General features: G+C 33.7%; 1 protein-coding gene across 1 annotated transcript in view; it reads left to right on the forward strand.

Annotated features, from left to right (window-relative positions):
- Positions 1 to 18,849, forward strand: part of RECQL2 (RECQ helicase L2) — a 308,097-nt gene that overhangs the window by 226,030 nt on the left and 63,218 nt on the right. The window lies entirely within an intron of this gene.

An 18,849-nucleotide genomic window follows, 5' to 3' on the forward strand; every position in this document is an offset into this window, starting at 1 on the left:
AAACAACTCTTGGCAAATTTGCTTAAACTTTTACTCTTTGCAAGAAAAATTGTTTTTTGTTTTTTTTAAAATTCTATTAGTCACATGATAAGGTGTTGTTTCAAAGAGTTCCTTAGATGCGGTGATGGTGAAGATGTGGGTATTCAGTTTTAGGGATGACAAATTTTTCTCCTGAATTTCATGGGCAGCAGGGGAGTGGCTATTAAAATAACTTAAAGAAACTAAACTAAGCTGAAAACTTAAAATTATATATATTTTATGTGGTTAATTCCCACCTTCAATTTTCCCCACTTGTAGATTCTTAGAGATTTTTTAGCTTTTTAAAAATTTAAGTTACCTTAATCATTCACTAAATGAGCGGGCTGTAGAATTCTGAGAAAAGGGGATGTCTCTTCAAGGTCGCCAATCCTTGGGACGTCATTTGGACCCCTTGGCGTGCTTGTCTGTCAAATATCGCAATGAAATTATAAACTAAATATCATTTCATACTAATACAGTTTTGCAGGTGCATAACATCCAAAGAACTAGATAGGAGAGAGAATGTGTTGCATGATGAAATGTCAATCAAATAACTACAATTATTAAAATTGTTGAAGTTTACAACACAAGCATTGGAGGATCAAACCACAAACAAAAAAACCTTCAGCAAGCAAGGGAAGCAAGGAAGAATTACAATATTCCTCAAGTGGAAAAAAGAAAAGAATATGCAAGATGACTTAAAACAAAGAGATTAATTGCTTTTATAGAGAGCAACAGTCTTAAAAATATGCAAAAGAAAGCTCAAACTAAAATAGCAAACTAGAGCTAGGAATTCAAACTAGAGCTAGATATGCAAACTAGAAGTGCATGATAAACTTATGTGCAAATTGGAGCCCAACTATACTACTCTAACCTAAATTTAGACTCGACTTAGTGAACCTAAGCTAGAGCATGAATGTCCAAACATGTACCCAATTCTGCATAATAATACCTATGAGAATAATCTTGAACATGTGCACAATTAATTAATACATCATATGCAAATATGCCTAATACAACAAAATATGCATGCTTCCAACAACCTCCGTAATGTGAAACTAGAGAGAATTCATAGAGTTTTTGAATGCAAGAGATTTAACTATTTAAGTAATGATAGTGTTTGTTGTTGGTTTAGGAAGGATGGTCACAGTTGTTGGAAGGATGTTTCTCTTTGAAATCAAATGTTCTAGTAAGAGAGGATTCAGTGTTTGGTGTTTACTCATGTTCTAGTAAATATTACTTTTAAAATGGTATTTGCACATTATATTTTAAATATGATAGTGTAAATGTTATTCATGACCCATTTAAGTAATATTTCATCAAAAATTAAATTAACATGTGCTTAATTCATCACTTAAATTGTGTAAAACATGTCTACAAGCACATTTTACTTCAAAATATGTCATTGCACCTAAAAGGTGTGATTTTGAATGGAAATGCATGTAAGTGCATAAAAAACATGCAGTCACACCAAAAAGGTGAGACATGCATATTGCAAAAATATGCAAAGACACCAAAAAGGTGCATTTTCCATTGCATGCATATTTTAAAATATGTCAATGACTCCAAAAGGTGGGTTTTTCCTTGGAGGTTATTTTTGAAAGTTTTAAAATGTGTAATGGCACCAAAAAGGTGTTTTTTGCTTAAAAAACATGCATATGCATCTTGGAAACCCGTTTTTGACCAAAATGCATATTTTTAAAACATGTCAATGCACCCAAATGGTGCATTTGGGTAAAAAGAAGCTCAAAACATGTTTTTAAAACATGTATATGCATCTCTAAAGTGCTTTTTGCTCATAACACAAGCATTTGCATTCCAAAAACCCATTTTTGCATTCCAAGGGCAAAAACATCCATGTATGTTCTTCCCAAGAACATGTTTTTGCAAAGAAATCTCAGATTTCTTCATGAAATGTCTTCAAATCTTCTCCTCTCGGGATGTTTTCGCAAATCCAAGCTTTCCCATGCCAAAAACGTCAAATCTCCCAAAAAATCTTATTTTCATGCCTTTTTGGACCCATGCATTTGAGAAAATGTCCATTTTGGAGGATTTTTGATCATGTTTTGGGGCAAAGAAGAGGCCTTTTGGAGTTTTCTTGCATATCCTTGCTATTAGAAAGCACGTTTTTACATTCCATTTGCAAAAATGACTCCTGTAATAGCAGATTTGAATCACATTTTTCTCCAAAAATGTCCCATTACCTTGCATTCATTAAAAAACGTTGGAGTTGGGAGAGATTCTAGGGCACGTTTTGGGCATTCTCATTCAAAAACGCCTCATTGTATGCTCATTATGAATTCATCATTGCAAGGTTGAAGAAGTTTGAGTTTGTTTGAAGATTTTCAAAGTTGGAGTTTCTTTCTCGTTCATTTTTGGCATATAATCATCAAGTAATTGGACATTTTCCTTCTTGCTAATTAATTCATGCTTATCTTGCTGATTTTATGCATTTTTTAGCTTGATACTTTTGGTTTTTCCCCAAATTCCAAATTGAGTTTGCATTTTGAGGTATCTTGTTTGTTGACATGTTTGAAGGTACATTTTTCGTTTCTGTTTGTTTTTGTGTTTTGTTTCTTTGTTTTCTTGTTTTTTTTCATTTGGAAGAAGTTGCAAGTTCTTTCCCAAGAGCTTGATCACATTTCATTTCACTCCATCTTCCATCAAGGAATGCAAGTGCATCTTTTCATTCCACCTCCATCATTACATGCCAAGGCACATAGCATCGTTTCATTCCGTATCTACCATTACACTTCATGAGCAATTACATGTAATTTTCCATTTCATGTCACAACACATTGCATCTCATCTTTTGCATGCAATTGCATGTAGACTCACTTTTCATCTACATTTACATGCAATCTCACTTTTTCTTCCTAATTGCATGTTACTTGTAATTCACTTTTCGTGCAATGACATCTTGAAAACCTATTTTTGACTTTAAGTCATGTTTTTAAAAGTCAAAAGTTTTCATTTGTACAAATTCCCATACATTTCATTTCCATGTCTTAAAGCATATTCATAAACATTCACTTCCACCTCATATTTTCATCCTCTCAAACTGTATTCCAGCCTTCACCCATGCATGTTGTCTCTTTTCATGATCATCACATTAGAACTTTGAAGTATCTAATCCATTCTCCGAAGCTTTGTTATTGATCAAGAATCGATGCTTTTATGGAAGCCATATCCTCTAATGATGTGTTCACATTTTGGAATTTTTATGTTGTAGCACAAGCACAAGGGATGCCTCCATCTGCGAGATTGAAAGGCAAAATCAAATATCAATATGAGAAGGAGTTGGTTCACGCAACTCCGTCTCAGGTTACCTCTACTATTTTCCTATGGCTGCCCTGGAACCAGAATTTGTTCTCGAATATGCAAAGCGTTTCAGTCTGAAGTCAAAATCCATCCAGGACGTTGATGGTAATGTTATTATAGGCATTGATCCTGAGGTTATTGAGTAGATCTTCAAAGTGCCGTAGACTGTAGAGTGTGTGGATTTGACCAAAGAGACATCTTTGGAAATATGGAATGCGAATAAGGGAAATTATCAGAAGTATGTTAATCTATATTGGTGCGATTCCAAGAGAAAGAACTTCTCAAGATGGCCAAAAACCATTCACGGATCTAGTTTCAAGCTGGAATACGAAGACTTAATTATCCTTCTCAGCAGGATATATGGTTTCAAGGATTCTAATGACTTTGAACCATGGATGTATAAGTTCATTTTCCAAATCATTGATAATAAGGAACATATCTTTTGGGGGGAACTTATCAGCACTGCGATTTGTGAGCAGTTGCTCAATGTAGGAACATTGACACCGGTCTACATGAATTGCTATGTTGTCTATATTGTTGCTGCTATGGGATCTTTTTCTGGGCTTTCAACCAAAGGAGATCGTCTTCAAATTCTAGTTTGGGAATACTATGATTAGATTACTCTGACTAATAGTAAATACGATTACAGTAGAGTTCAAGATGGATTCTTTGGAGATTTTCAGTGCTTGTTTGATAAGCAGTTGTCTGTCAAAAGGGTGTTTGATGAAGCTTGGGTCAAGGTTAATTAGTATGGTTGCATCTTTATCCAGTTTCCAACCTTTACCTATTTAATGGTTGAGTTTTTCAAAAGAGAACCATATACCTTACCTAGGTATGCTGTAGACATGATCATTTTAATAGAATTTGCCAGACAACTCATGGAGGTTCAATCTGACCAACATGCTCCGCATAGACCAAGTTTTGGTATTTCTTCTGTTAAGCCCTTGGTGATTGGTCATTACATGATAAATTCTGTACAGAAAGCAAAGGCCATGGAGGCAGAACTTTAGTTAGTTACATTGAAGAAGTTCAAAGTCATATTTGATTTTGATTACAGAGAGATGAATTCAAAAATCAAGGTAGCATTTACTTGTGTCCATTGTATAGAAGATATTTGGATTGACATGCGGACGGAGTTGGATATAATGAAAATGGACTATTGCAGGTTGACTTTGCAACAGATCATTGATCTTAATATGCTTGAGATCCAATCTGATTTCCAAGTTGAAGATGATGATAATATTCTTGATCCAGAATATCATCAAGTTGGTTTTGATAAACGATGCCCTTTCCCTATTCAATGACAATAAAAGGAAGGTACATCTATACTTGATAGATTTCAATCCATTTTGGGAAACACCGACAAGTGGTTGAAAATAAAAGGTGTTAAAAGGGTCAATCCAAGTTGGATTTGGATTGTGGAAGTTTTGGTCCTCCTGGAAGAAAACCGCAATTAGAAATTGCTAGCAAAGATGGAGCATCTTCTTTTGATATAAAGAAATCCCTCAAATTCAAATTAAAAGGTGAAAAGGGATTTAAATTATCTCAAACACTTGAACAAGTTCAAGAGTCAGAAGGAGAATTTGACGAAGAACTTGATGAAGATGAGAAGGAAGAAGGAGAAGTCATGATAATATCTCCTCAGAGACCTGCACAAACTCATGAACCATCCATGCAGAAGCACCTTTTTTGGGTATGATAGATGATGATGTGGATTCATTTTCCATTGTTTTCACACTTTCCATCCTGACTTCCGAAGTCAATACTTTGGCTCTTCCTATATCTTTAACAACTCTTCCCAGTTTAATAGCTGAACAATGTGAACATTTAGGGAATGTGTTCGAAGATTTTCCAACTCTTTCAAAAGGTCAAGTTTCTCAACTGGACACATTCTTGACTGGTTTTGAGTTGTTCATGACATAATTCTCTTATTATGCACCTATGAATTCAGTTGTGCAAACTGAATCTTGCTCGGTCACAACAGAGATACAATTAGGATCAATGCCAATGGTTTCCACAGAGCTTGCTTCCATGGATGAAAATTTCAGTTTTCCTGCATGGTTAAGCAAGATCACAATGAAGAGAAAGAAGGTTGTCGTACCTCTAGATGATCTTCCTTTTAACAAAACTAAGTCCAATTCTTTGAAAGATAGATTGTAACAAGGATTTGATGGAGCTCAAAATTTTTGTAAAACAAATTGTGACCTCCATGTTACATTTCAAAGGAGAAATCAATATTGATGGTGCTACACTATTGGTTGATGTAATTTTAAAGACATTATTTATATATATGATGATAGGCCTGCTGTCCTACATTTTGTCACCATAAAATGTAGGTAATAGTACGAAACTTTTTCAACTTAGTTTCACATTTCTCTGAGTTTAGTTTGTTATTTAATTGGCTAGTATTGATCAACCAATTAGTACCAACTGATATAATGAATCCTTTTACTAAGGGCTTTCTTCAAGTCTTTTTCATTTTTTTGATAGTTGAGCCTATGCTTGATTTTTGAGGCCTTCGTTGTTCTTTTCTTTGCTTTTGAGTTTGTGTTTGATGATTTTTAGTCCTTTGGTTTTGCTCATGTCATGCCTTTCGCTTTTCCCTTCGATTTGGTCTAACCTAGAGGTTAATCGGAGTTGTCAGTCAAGAGTTATGCTCATTTTAGTGCTTCAAAAGTGAACCTTTTGGGTGCAACAACACGAATTAAAAATATGATGTTATATTTTCATTTTGACTTTCACTTTTTGAAAAATATAACTTATATTCATTTTTTGTTATGTTTTTAAGTTACTTTAACTTTAAATATTTAACTTAAAGTGACTATAGTGCACTTTATGTTATAATTTTAAGTTGAGTTACTTTTTAATTTTTCACTTAAAGTAACTATAAAACTATATAGTTCCATTTTAATTTTTGATTTAAAAAATCAAATGTTTATTTAAATGTTACTTTGAAATGATGTTTACATATTATATTTCATAATATGATAAATAAATATTGTTTATGACCCATTTTGTAACATTTTTATAATTTTAAGTGAATTAAATGGTTTAAAGTCTTCATAAGTGGACATTTTACATGTCACTGCATATAAAGTTTACTTTAGTAAACCTTTTAGATGTTATTACATCAAAAGTCCATCATAAGTGGACCTTTTTGATGCTATTACGTCAAAAGTGAAGTTTTTATACTTTTACATTTTGAAAGTTAGATGCATTTTAAAACATGCTTCCTCCCCCAAAAGGTTTGTTTTTGCTTATGAGCATATTTTAAAACATGTAATGACACCCAAAAAGTGCGATTTTGATGAGATGCACATTATAAAATATGTAAGTGACCCAAAAAGGTCCCTTTTTAAATCAAAAAACATGTTTTAATATATGCATTGACCCTCCAAAAGTCCGTTTTCGAAGAACATGCTCTTGCCCTCCAGAGACCTGATTTTGATCATAACTTGAGATTTACTTGATGGTTTTGCATGAGATTTTCTCCAATAGGGCCGTTTTTGCTTGGCCATGGATTTTCCAACACTGAAAATGGATTTATCTTGCTAAAAAACGATTTTTCAAACTCCTTTCAAGGGCGTGTTTTTGGAAAAATGTTCAAATAAATCCATTTTGAGTGATTTAAATCACGTTTTTGCAAGGAAAAGAGGAGTTTGACATCTTCAATCATTTGCAATACATCTTGGCTCACATTTTTGCACTTAGAAGCCAAAAACGAATTCATTTCATGCCTTATATGAATCACGTTTTTTGCTAAAAACGCCTTGAAAATTGGGATTTATATCCACTTTTTTGCATTTTGGAGTCACGTTTTTGTATTTTGATCCATGTATATGCATTTGGGGAAGTTGTTTTTGCATTCACAAGTCAAAAATGACTCAAAAACATGCATTTTCTGGCCACGTTTTTGCAAAAACGGCCCAGATTTTTGCATGAAAAAGTCATGTTTTTGTTCAAAAAACTCAAAAAAATGCATTTCCAGCCCATACCTTTGATCAAGAGGGATTGTTTTTGAGTTTTAAATGCATTATATTGTCTTTGGAGACCATGTATTTGGCACTTTCATGTCAAATTCGACCCTTCATTACTCATTAATTTTTGCTAAATGCAAGTACAAAAAAAGTCAAGAAGTTTGAAAATCTGGATTTAAGGAAGAATTGGTCTTCAAGTCTATAAAATTTTTTATTTTAGCTCTTTAACCTCCAAGTAAGTGAACATTTTCAAACTTGCTCATCAGTTCATGCTTATCTTGCTATTTCTATGGATATTTTAGCTTGAAATCGCACATTTGTCCATATATATACCATGAAAAGTGCATTTTGCTTTTAAAAATGATGAAAACTCTCATTTTCACACTTTTGGAATTTTTCCAAACTCCAAATTCGAATTTAAGTGTTGAAGTGCATTGCATCTTGACATGCTCGAGTCTTTTGCCAAAGGCATATGTTTGTTTTGTGCTTTATGCTTGCTCATCGGTTTTCTCCACTTTGGAAAAGTTACAAGTTCTTTCCCAAGAACTTGTTTTTGCTTCACTTCATGCGAAAGTATCATCACGTTTCACTTCCATTTTCCATAGCACAACACATCACATCTCATCCGAAAAATGCGATTACATGTTTTTCATCTCATTCACCATCCTCACATGCATGTAATCCCATTTTCCGCTTCCATTTTCATTCTCACCTCTCCATATGCATTTACGCCTCCATGAGTAAATACATTTTTTTCCACTTCCCATATCACTACATGCTTTGCATCTCTTCCATTTGCACTTACATGTAAAAGCTTATTCACCATCCACATTCACATGTCATCTCACTTTTCATTCCTCATTACATGTTGCATTTACATGTAATTCATTTTCCGTGCAATGACATCTTGAAAGCCCAAGTCACATTTTGGAAATCGGCATTCTCTATTGTTTACCGTACAGGTAAAGAAAATGAACACATACAGACAATAGAACACGAACAATAGAATTATATTCGCATACGCCAGACATACATTATGCTTCCTAATATTCGCAATAGTAGATGAATGATGCTTTACAATGATCCCAGATGGGATATAAATATTACTGCCAAACCTTCCCGAAGGAGTCCATCGGCCACAAATATTCTATCCGCTACAAACTATTTACCAACGAAGTCGGCTACAAAATACAGAAACACCGCCGGATCGTCGGCTAACATCCATTTGCACGCATTCTCATGTGCCAAGCACTTTATGTCAAAAAAAAAATGGTAAAAGTGTTGATGAAAAATTGTTTCTAGTTTACATCCGGACATTATCAAGAAGGGTTTCAAAGTGTCAGAGAATCCAGAATGTGCTAATCTACAAAGGAGAATTCGCGACAACTTGAACAAGAAACGCTAGGTCACATCAAATTTCCACACGACAACGAACAATTCATCAAAGTTAGAGGTTATCAAAAAACGCAAGACCATGGTTATCAAGGTGAATGCAGCGTTACAAAGTATAGGAATTCCCAATCTTGTTATCATTTGGGATAGCATCGCCAAGTACAAGGCCTTTTAGGAAAATCCCTAGGATTTTTTCAATTCTTTTCTGTCTTCTTTCATGTTTTTAATTCAAGAGGATTTATTACATGAAGATGTGTAATTACATGTAATGCGAGTTACATGTTTATTTAAAACATGGAATGCGAGTTGCATGTAACCCTATATTTTCTCTTTTAGTTAGACTAGGTCAAAGTTGGTTGAGTTGCTCCTACTTTTTCCTCTATCTTTTTCTCAACTCCTGTGCCTATATAAAGGAGTGCCCCCTCATTGTAAAAATCATCTTTTGTTGTATGCAAGAAAGCTCTGCCACATTTGTGCAAGCATAACTTTGATTGTGTAGTACAAAGTTGGGAGAAAAGTGAATAAAAGAAGCAATTGGATTCAAAGCTTTTTCTGGAAGCAATTGTGAGAGAGTAAATTAAAAGCTTTGATTGTAATTTGTGCCTATTTTATTGATTCATGATATTATTGTGTGTTCAATAAAAGAGCATAGTGATTTAAGAAGCAATTGGAGCCGAAGCTTTGAGTGGGAGTGGCACTGGAAATATATAGCAAGGAGCTTTGTTTGTAACTTATACTAATTTCTTGATTCGCAAAATAGTTGTTTTACTTTTAGGAGTCTTTGTGCCCTAATTGTAAGGCTTTTCATATAGAAGTACGTTCGGATTCAGAGCCAAACCGGTACATTTTTCGGTAGCCTTTGAGTTAGTGAAGGTTTATCGATATCACTGTTTCCAGCTCTTGATAGAAGTGTAGTTAAAGATTCACCCCACCCATTACTCGCTCCACGAGTAAGTGGATTCTTTTTTGAAAGTTAAGAAGAAAGGATATTGGTAACACCCATTTTATAAAATCTCTCGACTTCTTGCTTACCTTGAGTTGATCCAAGGAATGGTGAGAAGGGTGAGCTTTCCCTTTAAGGTAGGAGAGACTCTGTCACACACGTTGTGGCTGGTCATTATATTTTGCGACTAGATTTTTATCCAAAACTGTCGGTTGCAAAATATCCACCCAACAAGGCCATCTCAAGTAGTTGTGGAAGAAGCCATAGTAAAAGCCTTGAGAAATCCTATAATTGCAAAAGCCTTTGTTGGGGCACTTGTTCAATCTACCAAGGAGCATGTAAAGGCTGGTTTAAATATAGCATGTTACAAATTATTCAGAGGGTCCTGCATACTAGTTAGAATGGGTCTATCTATCAAAGAATGCTCTTTAGGGAATTGGTTCTATATAAGCATTCTTGCTTTGTGTTCGTATACCAGCATCAACATCATTGATAGCATATAGTATAAAGACAAATAATGAAGATGCTTTCAAATGTCGAGCCACATATGCATCACTGGAGATGTCTTTGTTGAAGTAAAATCCCAGACATAGCACTAGCACTATTGATGAATTAAGATGTTTTCATAATATATAGAGATAATCGAACTTGTATAAAACAAAGAAATACATATACACATAGTCCAACATATATAAATATATAAACATGGTGCTCAACACAGAAGATACGAATGGTCTCTGAAGATGTTTGAGAATTATCCTTCACTCACACAGTAGACTTGTATATTTTGCCTAAAGAATTATCATTCGAACTTCAATCAATACACAATGAAGCAAAGAGAAGGTGTCATAATACATGGAAGTGGCTCAATAACGGGTATCTCTTGACCACAAAATATTTTTCTCTATATTTGAAATGGTCAACGACATGCTTTTCTCTATTTGAGCATGGTACTATCGGAAGCCCAAGATTCACCGGATTGGAAAATGTGAGAACATGAAAATCTACACTAGAGGTTTGATATCTGCCAAAGAGCAATTCGAATGGAGTCTCTGAATCAAAAGCATGCACATAAACCTTCTACTCCAGGCAAGGATAGTAAAGCCCGATAATGACAATATAGAACGAAGCCATCCAAATCAGATAAAAAGAGAAACTAGTTGAAGGTTGCACAAACACCATGAAGAACATAGAAGTATTAATCGCATAAAGAGGTATTGAACTCTTCGCCTGCCATTTCTCTTGCATGTTCTGCATAATGGAGAAAAGCTTTGGTTGAATAAAGAGAGGATTTGCGATGTCTATCCTAGCCGATTAAAGTTTTGTGTGATAACATATTTCTCAAAAGGCAATTAATGTGAAATTTTGATAAAATTAATATTTGCCAGCAAGGTTAATATTTAATGGGCCATACCATACAGCCCGGTAAAATACAAGTTCTCAGATTTATATTATCATTAAGAAAAATTGTCACAAATTAAAATGGAGGAGGTGTGATTATGTAGCAGAAAGGAATGAATTATATTTTAAAAAGATACGATCCTTCTTTGGAAAGATATATAATAAGATTCAAATCTATTTGGAGACCAAGAAGAGAACATATTTAGACATTCACATCCATATTCTCAAGAGAAAGTATTTTATATTTATTATTGTATGGAGGGATAAGGAGCAACATTATGACTTTGTAATATAAATTCTATTATTTTAATTTTATAATAAACTAAAATGTCTTGTTTATGTTTAAATGGCATGGAGATTTAAATTGCAGATGAATCATCCTTTGTAATTATTTCTTTTGGATTTCCATATACAATCTACATATCAAATAAGTGGACATGGTCATTTAGCATTTTAAATTCGATCATCACAGATATTGTGAAATATTAAATTGTTTCTGTATTGGTATCCAGTTTGTCTCCCTACCAAAGGAGTTAAAGCTCAATCTGGACTAATTTAAGATTGCGTAATATTTGGTCTGTCGCATCTTGATTATTTAATAGTTGGCAGCATAAGTGCATAAGAACTTTATGAAGTTGTATGTGGAAATTCACTGAAGTTGACTCTATTGCCCGGATGAGTAGAGGCATTGGTCTTTTTATTATTGAAGTCAAAAAATCTATATATTCCTTCCTACAAGCATCAAATTCATTATTATTCAAACATTATGCAAAACATCCAACCATTACTTAGTATTCAGTTTTATTTTAATTGATTTCCCAGACCTTGCTAGTGGGAGAACTCCAAAGCTTAAATTCGCTTTAGAAAAGCTCTGAACCCAGTGATCAGGTTTGAGAAGGTCTACCCACCTAAGTGTAGCAAAGCCTAAAGTACAGAGGAATCAAGGTGATTCTTGTTTGTTGGCCAGGACTGATTGCGGAATCCTATCGGAAAAGTGGCAAGTTTTTGGATTTCCAATCTGCGGTTTTGGGAACCAACAAGATCTTTATTGATTTTGAAAAGACCAAGTTTGTTGAAATTTTCGAGCCCTTGGTGAACAAGCTAGTTGAAAAACTTACTCGTTTTGATTACAAATTCACCAAGGTAGAAGTTGGGAAACAATCATGACTGGGTTGCTTACAGTATGCTCAAGACGTACTCGCTAATGTGTCAAAAAGCAATCATGAATTAAGGGAAAAGAAAAATTAGCTCAAGTAGGAGGTTGCACACTTAAACGAGGTAATTCAACAACAATCCTCACAACATGCAATTGTTGTATCTCAGACACTTAAGGAGAAAAGAATAGTAGAAACTGTGAAGTCTATAATGACTCCTACCAATAGGCCACTAAAAACCTCTAATGCTGAACTGAGAAATTTTTTCAAACACTTCACATACAAGGGTCACATAACTGATATAGTATTTCAGTTTGTTTTAATGACTTTTTCTTCAATGAGAATTTTTTGCAAGAAGACTCAAAATTGACTAAACAATGACCTAACATGAATTTGCAACTTATTTTGACAATATTCAATGCAAATATGTAACTAAAACTACTTGCAATATGCTGCTATAGCAAATAGTAATTATGACAAACACTTTGGATGCAATCTATGATGTCGTTAATGCACTTACAGCCAAGTGGCATTAATACAAACACTTGGTATGCAAAATTATAACATTATTTATGCCAAAAAGAGAACCTATTGTCAAACAATGGGCATGCAAACTAATAAGCTGATCATGAATGATAAATACATGTTCAATTACAACTATATTAGACCAGCAACTTATGTCTCCTTTATTGCACATATAATGTCAACTACAATGCTAGTATGAAATGGCTGAGACTCTTGGCTTACATCTGCAAGAATAATGCTTAAATCTGATAGGAACTTTCACTTACACCCCTACCTTCTAATATGCATCTAAATGGTAAGAAAAATGCATGAAATATCCAAAGGAACCTGATTGTAGATGGCTGTAATAATTTTTACTAATGCTGCCTTTTCGCTTTGCTTTTTTGGATCTGCTTTTTTGCTTTGCTTTTTTGGATCTGCCTTTTTGGACTGCTTTTTCGGACTACTTTTTTGGATCTACTTTTTTCCTCTTGCAACCAAAAACTTAAACTCTTAGGTAAGTCTGAGTATACAAATTAAGCTCAACTTGAAATGGCCGAGTTTCACTTCCAAAGGGCAACCCTTTAGAGGATCTTTCACCCCCTCAGTTATGCAATCACTTGGGAGGTATCTTTCCCAATGATTAAGCTGAATACTTGCAGGCCTTCAAGCTCCACAAATGCTCAAGTAGACACAATAGAGAAAATAAACTTGGATGATAGACAATGAGCCCTCCATGCCTATATATTCTTTTTCTCCACTTTCTCCAGAAACTTCTAGAGCATTATTTTATTTTATCTATTAAGTGACTTTATAAAATATTTTATAATTCAAGTCACTTTATTAAATTAATTAAATATAAAGTTATCTTTTAATATTTATTTATTTGATAACTTTATAAATAATTAACTTAATACCACTTATTTATTTAATTAAAATAATTAATTAGTCATCCTCATAAAATATTCATTATTTTGGACAACTTAATTAATTAAATTAATTAAATCAAATTACTTCCAAAATGGGGACATGACAATACTCCCCTAAAGAACTTGGTGGTGATGATGTCTTGTAATGACTTATCAATTTTCTCTTCATACCTTGACTAATCTGTGATAATTCATAATTCTTTGTTCAATGCATCCATCTGATTATCATGTTCTTGACGGGTAAGGGAAATTGCTTGCAATTCATCCTCAAGAATTTTTCCTTGTAGCGAGAGGGAAATTTCACTAAGGATCACCTCCTCCAGCTTGTGATGATTACCTTCTATCTCTTCACGATGTTGATCTTTGTCTTCTATCCCCTTCCGTCAATAAAATCTATTGCATCCTTTGTTTTCTTTCAACACCCTCTAGTGAAGTGATGTGTGAAAGCTCTTCCTCTTGATTATCATTGTCATTATACTCATCCATGCTTCCTTGATGCAACTGATCACTTTTGTCAACCTTTGGTTCCCAACTTGAGTTATCATGACTAGCTTCCTTAGATATCCAACTTGGGGACTGAAATAAATCCTTGCCACCCACCACATATATCTCCTCATACCAACCCATTTGAAACTTGATCAAGTCAATGGTGTCTTGACAAGATGGCCAAGTAGACTCTGAATGTGAAAGGCAATGTACACTGCACCAAATATTTCCTCCATACCCCCATCTTGGTTTCCTATTGATATCTTCTTTGAACTCAAGAAACTCTACTTTTGAATTGACAAGCACCACAAACTCATATACTTGTGTGTCATGTCCTCTTTTCTCCTGCCACATTCCCTCAGTCCAAACAAAATTCATTAAAAATAATTAATAAATAATAAAGTACAAATAACCTATTAATAAATATTCATAAAATATTATACATCAATAAACAAGTAAATATAAAATAATCTAATAGAATTATAATAGTAAATAGCTATATTGTCAAAGTGTAAAACAAACAAACAAATAAGATTAAGTCTCTAGAAGAGACAAATATGAGAAAGGACTAGTCAAATACCAAAGACCCTTTTACAAGAATTCGAATCAGATAGCTAGTAATATATGTGGATATCAATATAGGCATAAAAGGATCGAACTAATCCTCAAGACTGACTATATATTTAATCGAGCAAGCTCCAATATAAGCTAATATATGGTTGAACATTATTAAAAATGGTCGCGGTTAGAATTGTCGATGTTCATTATATTGCCAATGATCTTTACTGTGAGGAGTTTCATAACCCCATCCATATACATATCTTATTTGGGATATACAAACCTTCCATCTGCAAGCACATACATCAATCGTATACCTAGCTAGTAGTATCATTCATCATAATTAGAGGTTGTGGAATATCACATATATCTTTGCATGTCGATACTAAGACATCACAGAAATTTGATCATTGGTCAATTGCTATGAAGAGAAGTCCTTATCGAATACCACAAATAATAAATTAAGTAATTATAATAATAAGACAATAATAATTGTTATAAAGCAATTTTATAATAAACGACGATTGGACATAATCGGGGGAAGATACGAATAGAAGTCACATCATTCACAAGTGACTTATTGTCAAATATAAAGAGATGCTTGTATCACACAATGGAGTAGCAGAGAGGATTTCGCATTGTGTTAGCCATTAGAAGATCTCAGGACGTTAATCAGAGAAGATGTTAAGATATTTGGAGATAATTCTAGAATGGTTGATTAGACTACTCTAAGGTCCTTGACTTCTCATTATTAGCACATTAACAACCATCTTGTTGGAGAGTGTCCTGAACATTGACAATGCAAGGAATATTGTTGAATGGGAGATTAAATTAGTACAGAGGAAAATGTAAGTCTAAAATAATTATCAAAGGGACACCACAATGCAGAAGTTGGGTATTCGGAAAAGAAGATATAAATTAATGCATCAATAGTATATATAATGTTATAGATGTATTTCAAAATAAAGTAGTAGAGGATAGACATAAATGGAGGATTAAAGAACTAAAGGTTATACAACACTTTGGAAACCTTAAAACTATCAATTGTGTTGTTACATCCCAATTTTTGACCTAATTTGAATTATAGCCATTGAGGTTCACATGAAGTTAGTTGGCAGTTTAATTTGTTATAATCTGACGAAATGATAAGATAGTCAGTCGTTGTGATTTCAAGTGAAGATGACATGTTAGTTGATCGTTAATCATGAACTCATGGAATTAAGATGAAGGTTAACTGTTATGATTATTAAATTTAATTATGGAGAAATTCCTTGCAGGAAGCATGTTGAAGGGGTGGAAGCATTGTCAAAAAAGAATTAGGCAAGACATCACCATCACTGTGCAAACGGATAGAGGACCTAGCGATTTGAAACAGGATACATCTGTGGAACCGCATGAGTTATTTAAATAAATATTAAAATATATAAACATATCTTAAAGGATTTTAATATATCTTTCATCATATTATTTTAATATTTATAAACGTTCATATATGTATAAATGATTTAGCACCATTATAATTTAATAATTAATTAAGTGAAGTTACGTTCCATATTAGATTTTAATAATTAGAATTTTTAAAACTTCCTACTTTTCTTTCTTCCTTTCCCTTCTTCTTTCTTTCTCTTTTAAAATTTGATTTGTTTTGGTTTCGAAAGGTTTCTTGTAACGGACGGAAGCCATAGAGTCGGGCTCTTTATTATTTATTAGACTTCCACAGTCGTATCACGTACTGGATCTTTTTCCTTCAGTCTTTTAAACCCATTACCGTTGGTAACCAAGTTAATAGAGCTCAGAGATTGAATTCATGTTTGCCGAACTTCCCTAACATATTTGCTGCGGGTCACAGTTCAGTAACCAAAGATTTATTCAAGTGTAGGTCTTCCGAATCATTTAGAGGAGTCACGTAAAGCCTTGTCACATCTTATTTATTTTTCTTTTATTGCCAGTTCAATGCACAACAAACCGAGTATATTTGAATGCTCTAAGTCTCTGCGGGTTCTCTGTTCTTTCTTTCCATATGGTAGCAACAGTAGTAAGGGAGATTGTGATATTGAGTTCATGTCATGATATCTTATGATTCCATTCGAATGCAAGAGGGTGATAGTAGAAATAGATAATACCATGAACTTAATGCCGTGTTGCAATCATGCGTTATCTTGTATCTAAATTACTGAGTCCGCAGCATGTGTACAAAATACCACACCCATAGTGCCGTGTTACAATTCATGTTTCCTTATTCCTTTCCAGTCGTACTTTCCATGTCAATAACTCACAGACTCTTTAACACTGTTATTTGTGTATGATTTGGATTCAAGAAGATTAATAACAGAAATAAAATAAGGATATTGCATTGTAATGATGTTTTTATTTTCCTGATTTGGAAACTCGACCATAGCCGGCTATGCATTGTTAGATTGAGATTAATTTTTAATATCTTGCTGCTGGTTCCCTGCATTATATAGAGTTCATTGAAGATCTTCATCAAATATCCTTGTAGTTAAACATTATTTATGAATTCAAATAGTATAAATGAATCAACATCAATACACATGCTATCACAATTTTCTGAGCAAATCCAAAATATTATTGACACCGAGGAATTCACTGGCAGAGAAGCCATGAAATGGTGAGGAGGTGGAGTTAATTTGCAAGAATGCGGAAGAGAAATCATTTGTGATTAAATTAATTAATTAAACATTCAATTTTGAAAATCTTTTAAGAACATAATTATGTAATCACAGTGTGAAAATGCTGGATGTATGTATTCTTCATGAATAACTGATAGAGTCGTCTGCTTTGAGAATTCTGAATACCTGGGACTCACCTGATTGTGTAGCCAAGAAGATGGGTGATGAGGTGAGAGAAAGGAATCATCAATAATATGAATCAATACCAAATTGACAGATCAACATTTATATGAATTAATTAATAACTCATGCATATTCCTGTTATTGTGATCTCCTGCTGCCAAGTCGTATGGTGAGTTAATTACCAGGAAGCCCAGTAGATAGCAAGATGACCCCTGCCTATTCTGGGTAGGGAGGGCCTTTCTCGTTAGAGATTGTGTGGGGATAAAGTTGTGGTCCGAGGTTGGGTGGTTAAGCCCTTGGCAATGTTTCACCTCTTTCCAATAATGTCAGTCGTGCATTAGACAGAGATAAGCTATGCATTCAATTGTTTATCGGAAACAAGTAATATCACTTTTATTTATGATGGGGTAAGATTAAATTGAGTTATTTCATTGTTACTGTTATTTTACACCTAAACGTAAGAGATAGAATCATGGATTGCTTTTCATTTATATGAATATCGAGTATAAGCATATTTCTAATCTTGAGATACTATCACAGTTAACTAATCGGAGGGAAAGGAATCTGAAGCCCTAATAGATTGAGAGATGATTGGAACCCTAAATGATACAGTGGTATCGAAAGCCCTAAATGAATCCATGGTATTGGAAGCCCTATTTGAATCCGTGTTATTGGAAGCCTTATTTGAATTAGTGGTATCAGAAACCCTAATTGAATCCGTGGTAGCGGAAGCCCTAAGTGAGATAGTAGTATCACAAGCCCTAAATGAACCATAGGTAAACAATGCCGTAATTGATACAGTGGTATGTGATGCCCTAATTTTATATAATAGTGTTTAATGATAATTGTCATTTAATTTTGGTCTAACAATATTGGATAGAAGTCGTTTTGTGCTATTGTTATAGAGGTATTTGTGGACTATCCTGGGTGGTTGTAGAAGCATCCCATGTTGATTTCAATCTCAGTTTTCCAAGGTATGTAGTTTTCAATTTTTGTAATAATTTCATTTGATGGTAATTCAAGTTTTTTTAAGTTAAGAAATTTTGTCTAACTGATTTTAATGGTAAATCTTATTCACATGAACATGAAATGATATAACTATCTTCCTATGAAACGAAGTAATATCTATATTCTTTGAGTATGTTAGATGTTAATTTAGACCCGGGAAATTGGGATCTTACATGTGTATACTAGGATAGAAATCAAGAACATGTATATTTCTTGAGATACCAGAAATTACAATCTACATAAATCTCAGTATAACATAACTCATATTAATTTTACTATATAAGCAGTTTTAGAACCATGGGAATCATATTACGTGACATATTTTCCATATGACAAACACATTTC

The sequence above is a fragment of the Cupressus sempervirens genome, chromosome 2 (genome assembly GCF_028749045.1).
Source record: "Cupressus sempervirens isolate cs-2001-9-10 chromosome 2, ASM2874904v1, whole genome shotgun sequence".
In the NCBI taxonomy this organism is placed as follows: Eukaryota; Viridiplantae; Streptophyta; class Pinopsida; order Cupressales; family Cupressaceae; genus Cupressus; species Cupressus sempervirens.